The sequence below is a fragment of the Passer domesticus genome, chromosome 3 (assembly GCF_036417665.1).
Source record: "Passer domesticus isolate bPasDom1 chromosome 3, bPasDom1.hap1, whole genome shotgun sequence".
Taxonomy (NCBI): Eukaryota; Metazoa; Chordata; class Aves; order Passeriformes; family Passeridae; genus Passer; species Passer domesticus.
The window spans coordinates 19,029,519-19,045,707 of record NC_087476.1 but is presented as its reverse complement, the minus strand read 5'-3'; the positions used below and the strand labels follow the sequence as shown (position 1 = coordinate 19,045,707).

General features: G+C 38.9%; 1 protein-coding gene across 22 annotated transcripts in view; it reads right to left on the bottom strand.

The window, feature by feature from the left end:
- Window positions 1–16,189, bottom strand: part of MYT1L (myelin transcription factor 1 like) — a 304,897-nt gene that overhangs the window by 156,396 nt on the left and 132,312 nt on the right. The gene's annotated exons all lie outside the window — the stretch shown is intronic.

The following is a 16,189-nucleotide window of genomic DNA, read 5'->3' as shown; positions in this document are numbered from 1 at the left end:
TACAATCAGTAGAATCAGAGGCAGATCAGCTTGGAAAGCTGATCCCTGTTGATCAAATTGAACCTAACTGATCCCATGACATATGGCATCATTCTCAGCAAAAAAAAATTGGGTGAAAGATGAAGAAGGAGGAACATTCAGAGTTACAGTGTTTGTCTTTCCAAATATCTGTTACACTTGATGGAGTCCCACTTTCCTGGGATGGCTGAACACCTGCTTGTCTATGGGAAGTGATGGATGGATATCTTGTTTTACTTAGCTTTTGGTATTTCAAGTTTGCATCCATCTTCACTATAATAAAAGCCAAACATTTTTCATTCTTTCAGAAAACAGAATTCGCCTTACTGGAAGTAAACAGTGCTACTCATGAAGATATGTTTGAGATGGCCTGACAATATGATCATGGCTCAGTGAATGTTATCCTAAGTGACCTGTGTCACAGCTGTACTGCTGCTCTCCCACCAGCTCCACTGCAGAAAGAGGTCAGATAAAACAGAGGGAACACTTGCATCAGTTTCCTCCAGACTATTTAGCCTTAATGAAAAGGCAAGCAGTAGTTCTTGATGCCAAGTTCATCTGTCTTGCTGAGGTGTATAATTACAGTCTGGAGTTTCTGACTAGGAACCAAGGACAGCAGCTGTTCCCTCCGTGCTCTTTGTAAGCACCCAGCAGAGCTGTGAAGTGTCCAATCCAAAGCACAGCTTCTCCACCCTATCCCACCGAGGAAGGGTTTGCAAGGGTCTTGTTATTGACAGGTCCAGGATAACGTAAGATCACATAATTAGTATAAGCACTGATTATTGGATACTCTGAACAGAGGGATGCAAAATAGGAGGCTCCCTATGCCATGTGCTACAGATAGTGTCCAGTAAGAATGTCCCAAATAGGAATGGATCCCACTGAGATACACATTCACTGTAAGTGCTTCATCATCTCAGAAGCAATCAAATCTTTCCAGAGGTTTCAGTAACAAACCATGCACAGTACAATTAAGTTCTATTTTCCAGGAAAACATAAGTATAAAATAACAGAACAGCTAGCAAAACGAGATTGAAGCTTGGTCTACTGTCCTCAAGAAAAAGAGAATAATCTGCTTCCAAACTTCTGGAAAAAAAATCTAGATCAAGAGGAAACAGTAAGATTCTTATTTCTTGGAATTTGCAGTAGTTTTTTTCCAACCAGCATTTCAGACATACTCTACTATGCAAACTCACTGATTTAACATGATAAAGTATATCTAGGTCATCAGTATATGTATTTTTGCTACCAACACTGACTGCAAATACAATCTTTGCTACTATCTGGATAGTTGATAAAAATTCTCTGCTCAGACTAATCTCACAGTGGCATTTTTTAGTGTTTCATGGATCTCATCAGTTAGACATGTTAAATAGAGTCAATCTTACTGTATTCAATTATATTTTTTCCTTTGTATGTTTGCACTGAAAGTACTACCTCTTCTGTGAGGTAAAGGAAATTTCACGTGCATGAGAAAATATTGATGATAGTATTATATGCTTCAGTGCTTGGATTCCTCCTTGTGTCAGAAGTGAAAATCCCATTTACATTTGTTACTTTTTAGGTGCATTTAAATTCTATATAAACATCTATCACTGCATACATTAATGCCCATTTAATTATTAATTTTTCATTCATGCTATAACTTAACACAGTCTGTGAAGCTAATATGTATCTGAATAGATTCTTCCAACTGTGTATTTTTGTATACACAGCTGAAGTACAAAAATGACCTCTGTATACAGATAGCATGAAGCGCAGCAACTTATACAGTCACTGTTGGAACAAGAAAAAACACACTGAAATAAAAGGGCCCACCAATTCCAGAATGTGCTTCCAAAGTTGCCAGAAGGAGACTTGTGACCCTTGGGTAGTGGCAAATATAGGTTGGGAATTGATAATTTACAATTATTTTCAATTACAAAGATATTTCTTTGCTCTTTTTATTGGCCTTGACTGTTCTGACTGTAAATATTATTCCTAAATACATAACAGATAATAAACTGATATGGGTTTCAATGTACTCAATTTCTTTATTAAGTCAAGTTCTCTTTACTATATTGGCATAACTACAACCATGGATTTACACTCATACAGGTATGATTATGTGATTTTCTTGAAGAACAACTGGGGTTTTTTTTCTGGAACCAGTGTAACCTTTTGTACACAAGGCTCTCACTTCTTATAGTTCTGTTTCACAGAGAGAAGTGGTCTGGATTACTCTTTTTTTTTTTCTGGTTTGAATTAAATCTGTTTCATAGAAGTTTACAACTGCTATTTTTTTCTTCTGTGTTCATGTAGCTATAGCTTTTGTTTTTGACAAAGATTCGAAGATACTTTCAGATGTATCAGAAGTCTCCTCTGCATTCTTCCCTCATTCTTTCCTTAATTCCATGGTATTGAGAGGTGTTTTTGCATGAGCTCTTCAACCATCACTTCTGCCAAGCTAAAAGTAGTTATACTTTAATTTAGACAAAACAATATTTATATAAGATTTTTCATTACTGAAAAACATCCAGTGCTTATTTAGGCCTTCTTTAATCAACATTTTCTGGACTGCACTTTCAGATCTTGAGTTTGTACTTGTTTAGCTGAATCCGTTCACAAAGAGCCACAAGACTACTTCTATATTGTTTTCTTTTATCTGTCTGAATTAAAATTTTAGGAATCTTTTTCTCCTCTCCTTGCATATCAGTGATACAAATAGCATTCCACAAGATCAGTTTAACCATTCCAGGATTTTATCCTCCCACATCAACCAGAAGTATGACTTGAATCAGTATTTCACAGTATGACACAGAAGAACCTCAAAATTAAGGCACTATGATCTTCATAACATTTACCAGTGTTCTGGATATCAACATTTCTTGTTTTTGTTTTGGGATCAGTAAGCCAAAACCCATCTATATTATTCTGTCATCTATATCAACACCTTTGAGGCATCACCAGACTATCACAACTGCAAGGCACAATGGAAGATATTATCCAGACAAGGACACTGTTCCCTGGAGCAAAATGTATCATGAAAATTCCTGAACTCTTGACTTCTCTGGGAGACACTGGTGGTGCACATGGACACAACACAGTCCTGTAGAGCCTCCAAAAAATACCTCAAGGTATAAATACTCTCTTGTAAGTGGAAAGTAATATAACACTAATAATTCATTTGACAGAAACTTCTTTTACATATTTGCTTTGAGGAAAGTGATTCTTATACAGAGATAATTTCAGAGAAACACAGTTCTTACTTTTCCATCAGCTTTACTCATCAGCCACCTTCTACTCAGTTTGAGTCATTCTGACCACTGTTATCAAGACCAAGACAGGCACATTATGTTAGTATCAGGTACCAGTAAACTGTGAGAAAGGATAATCCTCATAACAACCTGCCTATTCTGCATAGTGCAATCTGGCTGTGACATTACACAGGTTTGTACTTGAACAGATGTCTGAACCTCGTGATGAGAAAACCTGGTAAGAGAAGAGGCAGACAACTGAGCAGTTCTTGACTTTGGACCTTGTTTTAGCCATACAGCATGTATGGCTAAAACATGTAGCCTTTGAAAGTTGAAAAAAATGTATTATATTTTAAATACTGAAAGTTTAAACAGCCTGCAGTTAATAGACTGTCTTCAGGCCCTAGTGCTCCGATAGCATCCAGTCTAAGCTGTGCATAAGTTGGCCACTTAATTGAGACCCTCTCAAGAAAATAAATTGTTGGGACTGCTTTTTACCCTCTTTTGTCATTTAGAAGTTGAAGCCATATTCAGCATTTTTTTATTTTCCTTCCACCTCCTGTGGACGTACATCACTCATGTGCATTTATGCAGTATGAAAAGGTGATGGCCTTCAGAGACAATGCTCTGCTTTGAACAGGGGCTATTAGCAGTGCCCAGGACAGTTCTTAATTCACTATTAATTTCTACCGTGGGGTGCAGGTGGGGGTGGTTGTATCTCTCAGCTGCTCAACTAAGATTACCAAATCTTTTCTGTTCTTTTTCAACATTTCTCTATTTATGAAACTTGAAATTATGCACTGAACAGTTTATATTTAATCACTGTCCACAACTTTTCACATAGACTTAATGGTCACAGAAATACATTGGGAATACGACCTATGGTGCCTGCAGTATCAACCAATTCTAGCAGAACAGCAGAGCTGATAATGTCAGGAAAAGCTGATTTTCACACTGAATGCCTGACTTAAGAATATAGAGGAAATTTGTCTCTGGTAGACATACCAAGGACAAATTTTGGCATTTCTGTCAGTATTAGTTAGCTTTTTGGTTCATAAGTACACAGAGATGTCACGTATAATGCCTTGAAGAGGTAGTGGAGTTAAAAGTAAGGTTGAATGCAGGAATTTAGCCTACAGAATGCTTCTGGTCCACATTCTCTGTAGCTTTTTAAAAAGCTGAGCTACTAGAGATCCCAAATGGGCACAGCAGTTTGTCAAAAAAGCCCCTTACAATTTCACATACTTAAAAACATAATAGCAACAGTCATTTTTACTGTATGAAATCCTCTTTTCAATTTCCTATCTACCTCCACTTTTCAACTGTCCCAGATTTCCTCTCCCACATTTCATGAGGTGACTTTTGTACCCATTGCCAGAGCTCGTGATTTCACTCATCTGTTCCAAGGTTCCTGAGCTGCTGCTACCAGCAGGGAATGAAATCATCACTTCTGGTTTTTCCACTTTCCACAGTCCCTTGCTTTATCCCTACTAGCCCTCTACCTTCCCAGTATTCTTTACACCACACAGCACGTGTTAACATCCTTTTCACCCCTCTCTTTTCACATTAGGTATTTCACTGTTTTCTCCCAATAAGCTTTAACTTCTTTTTCCTTCTTCTCAGTACATCTTTGCTTCCTTTAAAGGACACTTTTTGTTCTAAGTCATGCCATTTCTCCTGCTTTTACCTGATTAACCACGCATTATTATTTATTAGACTACTCTTGGAATCCCCTTTGCAGCATGGAAGCTGCCTCATTCTTCATGACTGCTCCATAAAAATTAGTTTGCCACAGCTTATGCCTGTTCTCTCTCATGATCCAGTTCTCACCAAAGTCAGAAGGAACATTCCTTCTGATATTCAAAAGGGTGGTGGGTTGCAGTCTTACCTTTTTATATTTCAAATTCTAAATGCTCACTGTAACTTTTGTAATTTTTATGTCTTTAATTTAATCCCTGGTGGCAGAAAAGATGACTATCATTAAACAACATTTTTAAAAAATATGACTGACATTAAAAGTAAAAGTAAATTTAAAATCAGCCTAACTTCCCACCAGGTATAATTTATATAGATTTTAAACTTTATCTCAAACATGTACCAGCTGCACTCAAAAATCTAATTGTTTTCTGTTTACAAATAAATGTTTTTAAAATGCATCTATTTACCTTAACACATTATACAGCAAAACTAGAATATGTGTTACCAATAAATGAACAAGGTTAATTATATTTCCAGAAATCATAATTATTTTGAGACAGTATTAAATTATTTTATTCCATAATTGGGGATTAACCATATGCCAGGTTTTCTTCTTACAAAACTTTGTGGCAAAAAAATGGAATTCCATTCACTTTTTAATGGCTAGATTCTCTGTTTGGGGGTTTCCCCAAGAGAGTAATCTGGTAATCCATTCTGCTTCAGTAGCAAAAAATAGGACAGCAATAAAAAAAAGTCATAAATTTAATCCACTACTTGTGACATGTATTGTAACAGGAACAAGAAATAGGACGTATCATGACAATATGTACAACAATATGTGGACTCAATCTTGTGACTGTTTTACACAGATGAAACACACTGTAAGGCTCCAATCTGCAATTACCTACAAATAACTTTAATGGGACTGCTAAAGGGAAACACTTATGGTAGTAAATTAAGCATGCGTACATCTGCCAAAACTTGGAAAAGCCAGTAATAAGGATTAAAACACAGTAAAGAGAATTGATCTGCAAAGATTTATATTTATGCTTTCAAGTCTTGTATTAATTACAAGACAATAGCCCTTATTCAGCATCTATTAGTCCTATAGATTTCTGTGGAAGTTGGACACGTCAAGCTGTTCCAGCACGGGAGCACAAGACCTTTGCTGCTGAGTACCTGGATTCAGCCCTGCATGAATATATATCCTTGCAAGGAAACTTAATCTTCTCAATCCCCTTGTCATCTCAAACCCTATTATAGGTCAAGACTTGCATAATTTAACAGGAGATGTGCATAACTAAGATTAATCATTCTAACCTGATCTTTCAAATGTGAAACATCCCAAGTCTCTATAATACGGAGTCTTAAAATATAGTCCAAACGAGTCACAAGTTTCCAAATGACTAATATTGGCAATGAGTATTTCAAAAGCAAGTGCTCTAGGCCTAAGTGAGGCACACAGCATACGCTGGGGTAATCTGTGCCATTTTTTGTTTAAAAATCAGTTGCTCATAATAACCTCATAATATCTATTTGTCCTATATTTATGTGCTTCAAGGACATTTTAGCACAGTACACTAACTTTAATAGACACAAAACTTTGCTCATAGATACTCAATATCTCTTATATATAAACAACATGCAGACAACAAGCATTCAAGTAATATGTAATAAAATAGTTTACTATTTTTCTCACTTTATTGATCTTCCCTTGCTTGACCAACCTGCTGGTGTCTTAAGGAGACTAGAATCTCTCAGGTCCAAGAACAGTGGTGAATTTTAAAACCAGAAGTTTTAAAAATTATTTTTGAAAGAGAGCTTGCAAGTATGTCTTTCAGAAAAGTCAAAAAAACAGTGAGTATAACTGCTTTCCTCTGATTAGATATTTATATCTGCTATGCTTACCACCATGACATTCAAGGCTAGAATACAAAATTCAAGGATAGAACACTACTCAGTAAAATCAGATAATCCATATCAGATAGATATATGCTTTATAAATGATTCCTGTGGGCTAGATATCAATTTTCACTTGGTAATTAAACAGTTAACAACACCAGTGTAAGATCTAAAGAGGAGACACAGCACAGCAAAGGTAAAGGCTGTTAGGCTACATCTTTGAACTCTCTTAAGGACTCTGCAGTGCTGGCATCACTCCAGAGCTTAATTTGATACATTCTGAAAGCCTAATCATCTTGTGCAGGGAAGAAACCTCTGACCATCACACTGCTAAATTGCAGTGCTTTTGCTCTGCATTTCTATGTCTGATGCTTTTTTTTTTTTTTTTAGGGACATGTGGGTTGTTTATTTGGCTCAGAAAAATAGATTATTTGGTATTTGGGGTCTTTGTACCCATTTAATGTGGGTGACTTGCTTTAATATTACAAATAATAAAACCATAGCTTGCATTTTTCCTGTTTGTAATGCTGTTGTTATTAAATATTGCCAATATGGCAATACTAAGTTGCACTAAATAATAAGATCACTAAACAAAAATGCAAATAGACCAGTGTGTCTGTCAGTAAGTAGATCTGAAAGATGTGTCCTTAAGACATAAGTTAGTGCAGTTTTACTCTGTGGATTAGTTCATTTAACATGATCTATTACATGGCTTTGAGTTATAAATACATGAATTACACAGATTTTCACTGCTGGTCAGCACCAAGAAAGAAGAAAATACATGAAATTAAGCAGAACATATGTGAAGTAAGTGAAATTACGTTGCTTTAGAAGGCATTTTTAATTAACATTTAGCGATGAAGAATGAAAATACCTTGAGTGTACTTTTAATTGTGCACTAATACAAGATCTAATGATGAAAGTATTTTTAAGTTTATGTTTTCCTTGTGACAGGAAGATGCTGATATTGTCTATTGCTTTGGAAGCATGAGTTTCCTTCCATAATGTTTTAAGCAGCAGTATGCAACAGACACACGACAGAACAGAAGGTGCTACTGCCCTTACTACATTGTTTTGGTGGTACTGGGAAAACACATTCCTTTGTTCTCACTGACTACAGAAATAAACACATGTATTGGTATAGAACTAAAATAGATAAATTTTAAAAGAAATCTTACTTTGGGCATCAATACAGACTTTCCCTCATCTTATCTTGAATCACATGGAAGTATGAAATTGGACTTTCATGGTGAAATATAGTACACACATGCATAATCAATCCCAGGTTCAGGCCAGATATATTTTTTTATTTTTGTCTATTACAAAACCCTTCAACATTATAGTATCAAAGGTCAGCTTTAAAATGTAGGTTATCTACAATGTTTTATAGCATTTATCAATATATTTTAGAGAAAAGCAGATCTCAATTCTGAAGTCCTAGTGTGGAAAAAGTATTAGCCTTTTACCATTAAAAACTTTTAAAGCTTGTAAGAAAAAAAGTGTGTGTATTTCTCAAACATCCAGATCAATATGCAAAACTTATGTGGTAAAAGAGATGCCTGGGCATCTCAGCACAAGAGAAGAATGAACCCACTGCTTTACAACTTTTGGGCTTCCCTTTTCACTTCAAACAATTGGGAATGCTTCTGTGGAGGCAGTTACCTTCTGTACTAGTGTTTTGATGAAGCTTTCCTTTTCATGGTGCAAGTGCTTTTACAAGTTTGAGCTAAGATCTACAAGTTATGGGTTCTTTCATGGTACAAAGTTTTTTGTAACTTTGCCATACCCCAATTACAATAATTTTTCCTGTTTCTGACTCATATATCCATCTAGGAGACCTCCTTGGCTAAATCAGCATGAAGACAGCTTCCCAGATGGGAATATTTCACATGTGTCTATGCTTTTTTAGGGCATCTGAGGACTAGAAATGAGGTAACACCAGCAGTGGTATCTGTCCTCTAAGCTCTCTTGTACCCTTTAGAAAGGCCTTTGTAGCACTTGGTGCATATCCCCCTTGAATTCTGCACATCCAAAGTCCTGAATCACTAGTGAACCCTACATAAAGACACACATCTTCTCCTCTCCTTCAGCTGCCCGTGGCTTTTTCTACGTGGCCATTGGATATTTATGTTGTGAATGGAAGAAGAGGCAGAGGCTTCACTGAAGCCTGGGTAGGTACAGACTTGCCATCACCAAAGCTGGGGTCACTGTCATTCATGATCTGCTTTACAAGTTCACAGCATCCTTTAAGTTAGTCATTAACTGGAATATGAAAGACCAACTTCCTGTCTCTACATCAAATTACTGAACAGATGACACACATACCTCTAGACCACACATATCTAGACCCTGTCCCAGGAGAGATTAAGGGTACCTTAACCTCTGGAAGATGGCTGGTGGAGCCAACGCACTGGGCAGCTGAAATCCAGTGGGGTGACAAGGTCTGCCAGCTGTGCCCACAAGACAGGTTCAACACAAGACTCCCATATCACCCCCCTGGAGAAGCTGGCTTCCCATGGCTTGGACAAGTGCACTCTTTGCTGGGTTCAGAACTGGACAGATGGCTGGGCCCAGAGAGTGGTGGTGAATTGTCGTTGTTGAGGTGGTCACGACACAAAGCAGACACCACAAGCAGTCTCAGATGGCAACACTTTATTATTGAACATGGTTGACCTTTTATACACTTTTTAATTGTTTATGCTTCTTCTACCCTAACTATTGGATACAATAAATCAACATAACACCATTGGTGAAAAGTTACAGTGACTTAACTAACTTTCTAAATATACTTCGTGCAGCTGTGAAGTTCTTATCTTTCTTTAGTCCTTCAATTCTCTTGGTCTCTTTGGTTACAGCTTTGGAGAGAGCTCCTTATCAGCTTCTTCTTTCTTCTCAGCTTCTTCTTGCTCCTTTAGCTAACAGGCCCGCTGTTAGCCCCTTCCACAGTGAATGGTGTGACATCCAGTTGGTGGTCAGTCCCTGGTGGTGTCCCCTCAGATCAGCACCGGGCCCTGTCCTGTTTAATATCTTTACTGATGATTGGGATGAGGAGATTGAGTCCACTGTTAGAAAATTCACAGAAACAAAGATGGGTTGGAGTGCTGAGCTGCTGGAAGGTAGTAAAGCTCTGGTGAGTGATCTGGACAGCCTGGATTGATGGGCTGAGACCAAAGGCATGAGGTTCAACAAAACAAAGTGCCCAGTCCTGCACTTGGATCACATCAACTCCTTGTATTGCTGCAGGCTCGGGGCAGAGCAGCTGGAAAGTGGCAGAAGGACCTGGGTGTGCTGGTCAACAGCAGCTGAACATGAGCCAGAGGCGTGCTCAGGTGGCCAAGAAGGCCAGTGGCATCCTGGCCCGTATCAGCAATAGTGTGGCCAGCAGGATCAGGGCAGGGACTGTCCCCCTGTACTCGGCACTGGTGAGGCTGCATTGCAAGCGCTGTGTCCAGTTCCAAGCAAATCCAGAGAAGGGTGATGAAGATGGTGAAGGGTCTGTAACACAAGTATTATGAGGAGCAGCTGAGGGAGTTTGTTTAGCCTGGAGAAAAGAAGGTTCAGGGATGACCTCAGCACTTTGTACAACTACCTAAAAGGAGCTTGTAGACAGGTGGAAGTTGGTCTCTTCTCCCAGGCAATCAGCAGCAGGACATGAGGACAGAGCCTTTAGCTGCACCAGGGGAAATTTAGGTAAGAGGCTAAGAAGAAATTTTTCATAGCAAGGGTGATTAGATACTGGAATAGGCAGCCCAGAGAGGCGGTGGAGTCACTGTCACTGGAGGTACTTAAGGTAAGACTGAATGTGGCACCCAGTGGTATGGTCTAGCTGGCACGGTAATGTTCAGAGACAAGCTGGACTCAATCTCAGAGGTCTGTTCCAACCTAACTGATTCCATGATTCGATGAACACTGGAACCTATCCAATTTACACTCTGCGTATACATTTACCCACTGCCTCACTGTAGTCTTTGGAAGGCCCTCACCTATTTATCAACAAGTTTGAGTACAATTTCATCGGACATAGTCTCAGAAACAAAACTAATGCAAATCCAAAATGTAAGTACATCCACACCTGGTATCACAACCCCTTACTTACTTAAAAGTTGAAAGGAAAACCTCTTACTATTTCTTCTAAATCTCTCCTCCTCTTCTCCCAACAATTATATCCCACTTTTCGCCACTAACTGTCCTCCAAGCTTAAGAAACTTTTCCAGGCTGTACCACAAAAGGACCAGATCATCCAATCCATGCTGAATTGCCTTCATACATTAAGCTGCTCTTCTCTCCTGTACTCTCTCTCTCCTATCTGTCTGCAAGGGTTAGGACACACCTTACAGTGGAAATGGGCAGATTCTCAGCCCATGAAACTGCTAAAAAAGTAAATTTTCTGAAACACAGCTTAACTGTACCCTGGGCTCCTCTGCATGAAGCCTTATGCCAGCTTCACCATCTATATTCACACACATCTTTCCCTACCCATCTGTTCCTGTTTGGCCTTCCTCCAATAATCATGCTAAAAGTATGGCTCCAAACCTGTGAAAGCAGCGAGTAGGCACCACTGCTGTGCTCACCACCTAGCACAGAGCAAGAGACAGTTGCCCCAAGCACCCGCCAACTCTGAATGCCTCCCTGGAGGATGTCACCCAGCCACAATCCAGCATTTCTCCTCCCTCCACATGCTCCCCAGCTCTGATGCCAGATGCCTCTGCTTTATCTTACAAATACACTCTCAGTCCAATCACTCTTTCAGTGTCATCTGAGGATGCTCTTTTACATATCAGAAGCTGAGAGCTTGACCCAGAATGAGGGTATACAGTGATGGTATTTGTCTTCTGGGCTGATAGAAGGAAAGGATAAATTTAAAACTAAAATATCATTATGTTCAGAAAATAGCCCTGCTGGTTTTAAGATATTTTTAAGAAAACAAACATTACTCACTGCCAGATAAAAAGAGGGATAGTGTTAACAAGTAGTAATATTTTAAAACATAAAATTACACAATACTTCCTTATTCAAGAGGTCTTGGGCAAATGCAGCAATGTAAGATTGGGAAAAGGCTTGTTTGTGGAGTATATCCCATCTTTGTCCCATTTTTGTCTTGTGTAGTCAACACTTAGAAATTGTATTTCGTTTATTTCTCTTCCTGGTATAGCCCTGCCCCCAGTTCCTGAAACTGAAAAAACCCAAAGAGACTCAGTAATGTTCTGCTCTTTATCATTGTCCAAGTTGTGCTGCTTCTTATTGTCTGACATTTTAGTCTTTCCCAATAGTGCTGGAGTAGACTCTTGGAACAAATACCAAGAAGTTTGTGTCATCCAAGGCAGCTGGAGAAAAAAGCTGGCTGAAAACCTAGCTGGGATCTAGTGGGTGTTTAGTAAGTGGTGGTGGTCTCAGGTTGGGAGGAGCAAGTGGTCTGGTGTCTAGGCAGACCGCACTGGAAACCCAGTGATGGAAACCCAGGACCAGCAGCAGTGTCTGACTGCAGGCCCAGGACTGCAGTTCATCTGACACTGGAGGGAGGCACCTGACTGCTCCTGGATGGTGTCCCTAGCCAAGCTGGTGTTGTGGTACCTGTACTACAAGCTGTCTGTTTCTGCACAAAGCAGGAGTACTTCCTGCCTTTCAATCTTCCAGTGAAGTGTGTGGTTATCCAGTGAAAGTCTCTCCCAGCATGGCATTTTGCCACCTACATGCTAAATGTCAGCCTCTGAGAGACTTCCTGGAATACTGAATGCTTCCTGTCCCAACCAGAAGTTGCCCTTCCTGACCTTGAGTGTGTCTACTAATTTCCTAATCTCAAATTAGTTGCTTCCCAACTGCCAGCTCTACTGGGTTAAAAAAATACATTATTGCATACAGGAATATTTTTTTGGCATGAGTTTGATAGAGTTGTGGTACTGACAGTTCTCCAACCACAGAAGGACCACATGTCCTCCAGGCACACATGCTCCAGGTTACCAGCTGCTGCAGTTGCAGACCTGACACTGCACTACCCCATCACTGTAAAGGACAGACATGAAGTTTTTGCCTAGACCAGGGATTTCTGAAGAAGGATACCACGCATGAAAATATCAAGCATCATACAACAGTGCAGTAGTGCATGTCATGCCAAGTGGTGTTGTGTTTGGAACCTCAAACAGCTTTTAAATTAAGTCCATTGAAAGGTAAGGCAGAGTACCGAGGAGTTGGTACCCAGTGTTTTATGTAAAATTAGTAATAAAGTCAAAAAGTGTAAGAGAAAAACACAACCAGACAGTGAGGAATTCTTGAAAAATGCTCTGTCAGGAAGGGGTATGTCCAACTCTATTATGTTCTTAGTCTTTCACAAATACAGATATGGGCAAGGATTGCAAAATCTTTGGCTAGGACTAAGAATTAGGAAACATTTACCACTGCTTAATAATACAATCTAAAACCAAAATAATTTGAGGTAAGAAACTGAATCTATATCTGAATACCCCTAGAATTTTGACTAGTTCATCACTGAGTCTCATTCACACACGACAAAGTCTTCAAAAAGACACAATGTAAAATCCTAAACTGATATGTGAAGGAGGAATCTCAGGAAGGCAAAGTAAGAGACTTCATACAAATGAGGCTAGCAAGAGACCAAGCAGGACCTGATTACCTGGTAAATGTAAATTCCTGTAGATGTGACAGCCTGGTCAGAGAGAGAGAAAGCTAGATAAGTTTTTCCAGAATGGGCCTGGGAAGCTTTAGGGAGCTGGAGATAAACAATGATAGTCAAATATTCAAACAATCTGCAGGTGGTGTTTTTCTAACAATCTGTTTTGCTGTTTTTCTCATAAGGTTGTTTACAAAAAGGTGTCTTGTTAATTATCCAATCATGTGAAATGTATTGATTAAATGACCAATCAGGTCCACCTGTAGCAAACCAACATATAAAAGAAGAGAGGATGAAATAAACAAGGCTTTTGCCATTTTGCTTTCTGATATGACTCTGTGTCATATTGCGAGGAGGTTGTTGGCGGTAAACCTTCTCCTCTACACAGCACTGGTGAGGCCACACCTGGACTGCTGTATCCAGTTCTGGGCTCTTCAGTACAAGAGAGACATGGACATGCTAAACTAAGTCCTATACAAGTCCACAAATATGATGAAGGGACTGAAGCATCTTTTGTACAGGGAGCGGATGAGAGCTGGGATTGTTTATCCTGGAAAGCGGAGGATTTAGGGGGATCTTACCAGTGTCTATAAATGATTATGTATGTGAAATGTAGTGCCTGACTGGGACATAAAATGAAGAGGGAGGCACACTCTTTTCAGCGATAGCCAATAAAAGGAAAAGAGGCAAAAAGTACAAACAATGGACAGAATACAAGAAAAATTAAACAACAGAATTGTTGAGGCTTTGTTTACTGTGACCAAACACTGGAAGAGGTTTTGCCATAGAGTTGTGCAGTCTCCATGTGTAGAGATATTCAAAGTCCAGCTGAACATAACTTTGAGATACCTTGGCCATTACCCTGACAAGTCTGTTCTAACTTACCCTGCTTTGAGAAGATATATGGGACTATACTTCTAGAAGTCCCTTCCAGCCATAACCTGGGATTCTCTAAATCTACATGTGAAAATAGAAAATCTTCAGGAAAATTATTATTTTGGAGCTGCTAGATATGTTCTAAATATGATTTAAGGCTTAGAATTTGTCAGGATGGTTTGAGAATGGAGGTTAACCATAGTTAATATTTTTATTTATTAGAATATATAGTAGCACATATTAGAAATATATTCCAATATAACTCAATATATTCTTAAACAAAAGACTGCGTTATCTGCAAATACAAGTTGGTTGGTCATTCAGAGATTTGAGCAAAAATCTCAAATTAGAATTGCAGAAATTCAAGTTTAAGCTGATGATGTATCAGTTAATCAAAACAATATTATGTAACAGTGATAATGAGTATTCAGATATATAAAACTTAGAAGGTAACATGCAGATTCCGAAGACAACAGGAAACTTGCAGTGAGTGCCACATATACATTATTATTGCCTGGAAAAATAATTTTTGAAGTAAAAATGCTAACCTCTACCATCCAACTACTCGATTTTCTAACACCTGACATTTCCTCTGTGTTGCCTTTTGTATGTTATTGTTTCCTGTGACATAGGCAAAGCTCTCTAACTGAACACCTCTGATTGCTCCTTGAGTCTTCCATTTGTGCTGGTGCCTGGGCAAATCCCTGACAAAGGTTATCCAGCAGGTGTACTGCGTGATCACTGCTTGCAATGCAGGACATTGGATGCCTTCCAGTTTGCTTGCACCTCACCATCCATGTGCTTTTCAGCTGCTGTGCAGACCTGCACAGTCCTGGTTCTTTACTGTCAGGACTGCTTTTCTACATGTATTTGTCTACCCTAGCTGAGGGCAGGCCCTAACCTCTTGGTCCATACACAAGAATAAAATGCCACTGACAATAAAATTGACAAAAAAGTAAACTATTTACTAAACTGTCAGATGTAACTAAGTTAATATTACTTAAAGTTTGTCTCTCTAGCGGTGCTCAGTTCAGGGATTGTTTATATAGAAGAGAATGGTAACCTTTGTCTAAGAAGGGCTTGCCGAAACACATTCATGTGACTCATGAGAATCTCCTGAAAATAAAGGCTTTTTAGTTTCATACTGACAGTTTACACATTAATCCTAATTGTTCATCCATTATACAATGTACATGAGCACCTGCCCTGTCCCTCACATCCAAGCACTTCTTGGTGTGGTACTTCAGACTGTACTGGCAAAACTGAACTGGCTGATATTAAAGAAGTTTTCAAACAAGCCTGAAATACATTGGTGTAATTATCTCTTCATCTGAAATCTAAAATTATTCATGTGTAAGAGAGTATTGAACACTCTTGTGGAGGCAGACAATTTAATGTAACTGCCCACAGTTCACAGCCAGGATGCATTCAGACCATCCCTTCCTTTTGTTATCTTTAGTAGTTAACATCCCCAGTTGGGAACATCAGATTCATTCAACTCTCTGGTCACCTAACATAACATTTTTGGTCTCACTGGTCACATAACACATTGTGGTGAACAACAAGCTCACCTGATGCAAACCAGTGGAAACTGTTCAAATTGTGACTTTTAGTGTAGCTTCAGGAATCCAGAGGCATTGAGCTTTTGTCCCTGCCATTACAGTGAATAGTGCCTTATGCATACTTCGGTTTCTTTGTTTAATAAAAGGCAAACCTTCTGCTGCTTCAGGAAAGTCAATGAATGTTTCGTGTAAAATCCACAGGAGGATATAGTCCTGAAGCATTCTACAGCTGTTAACTATATGTTTTCTTTTTCTTCACAAGATTGTGCTTA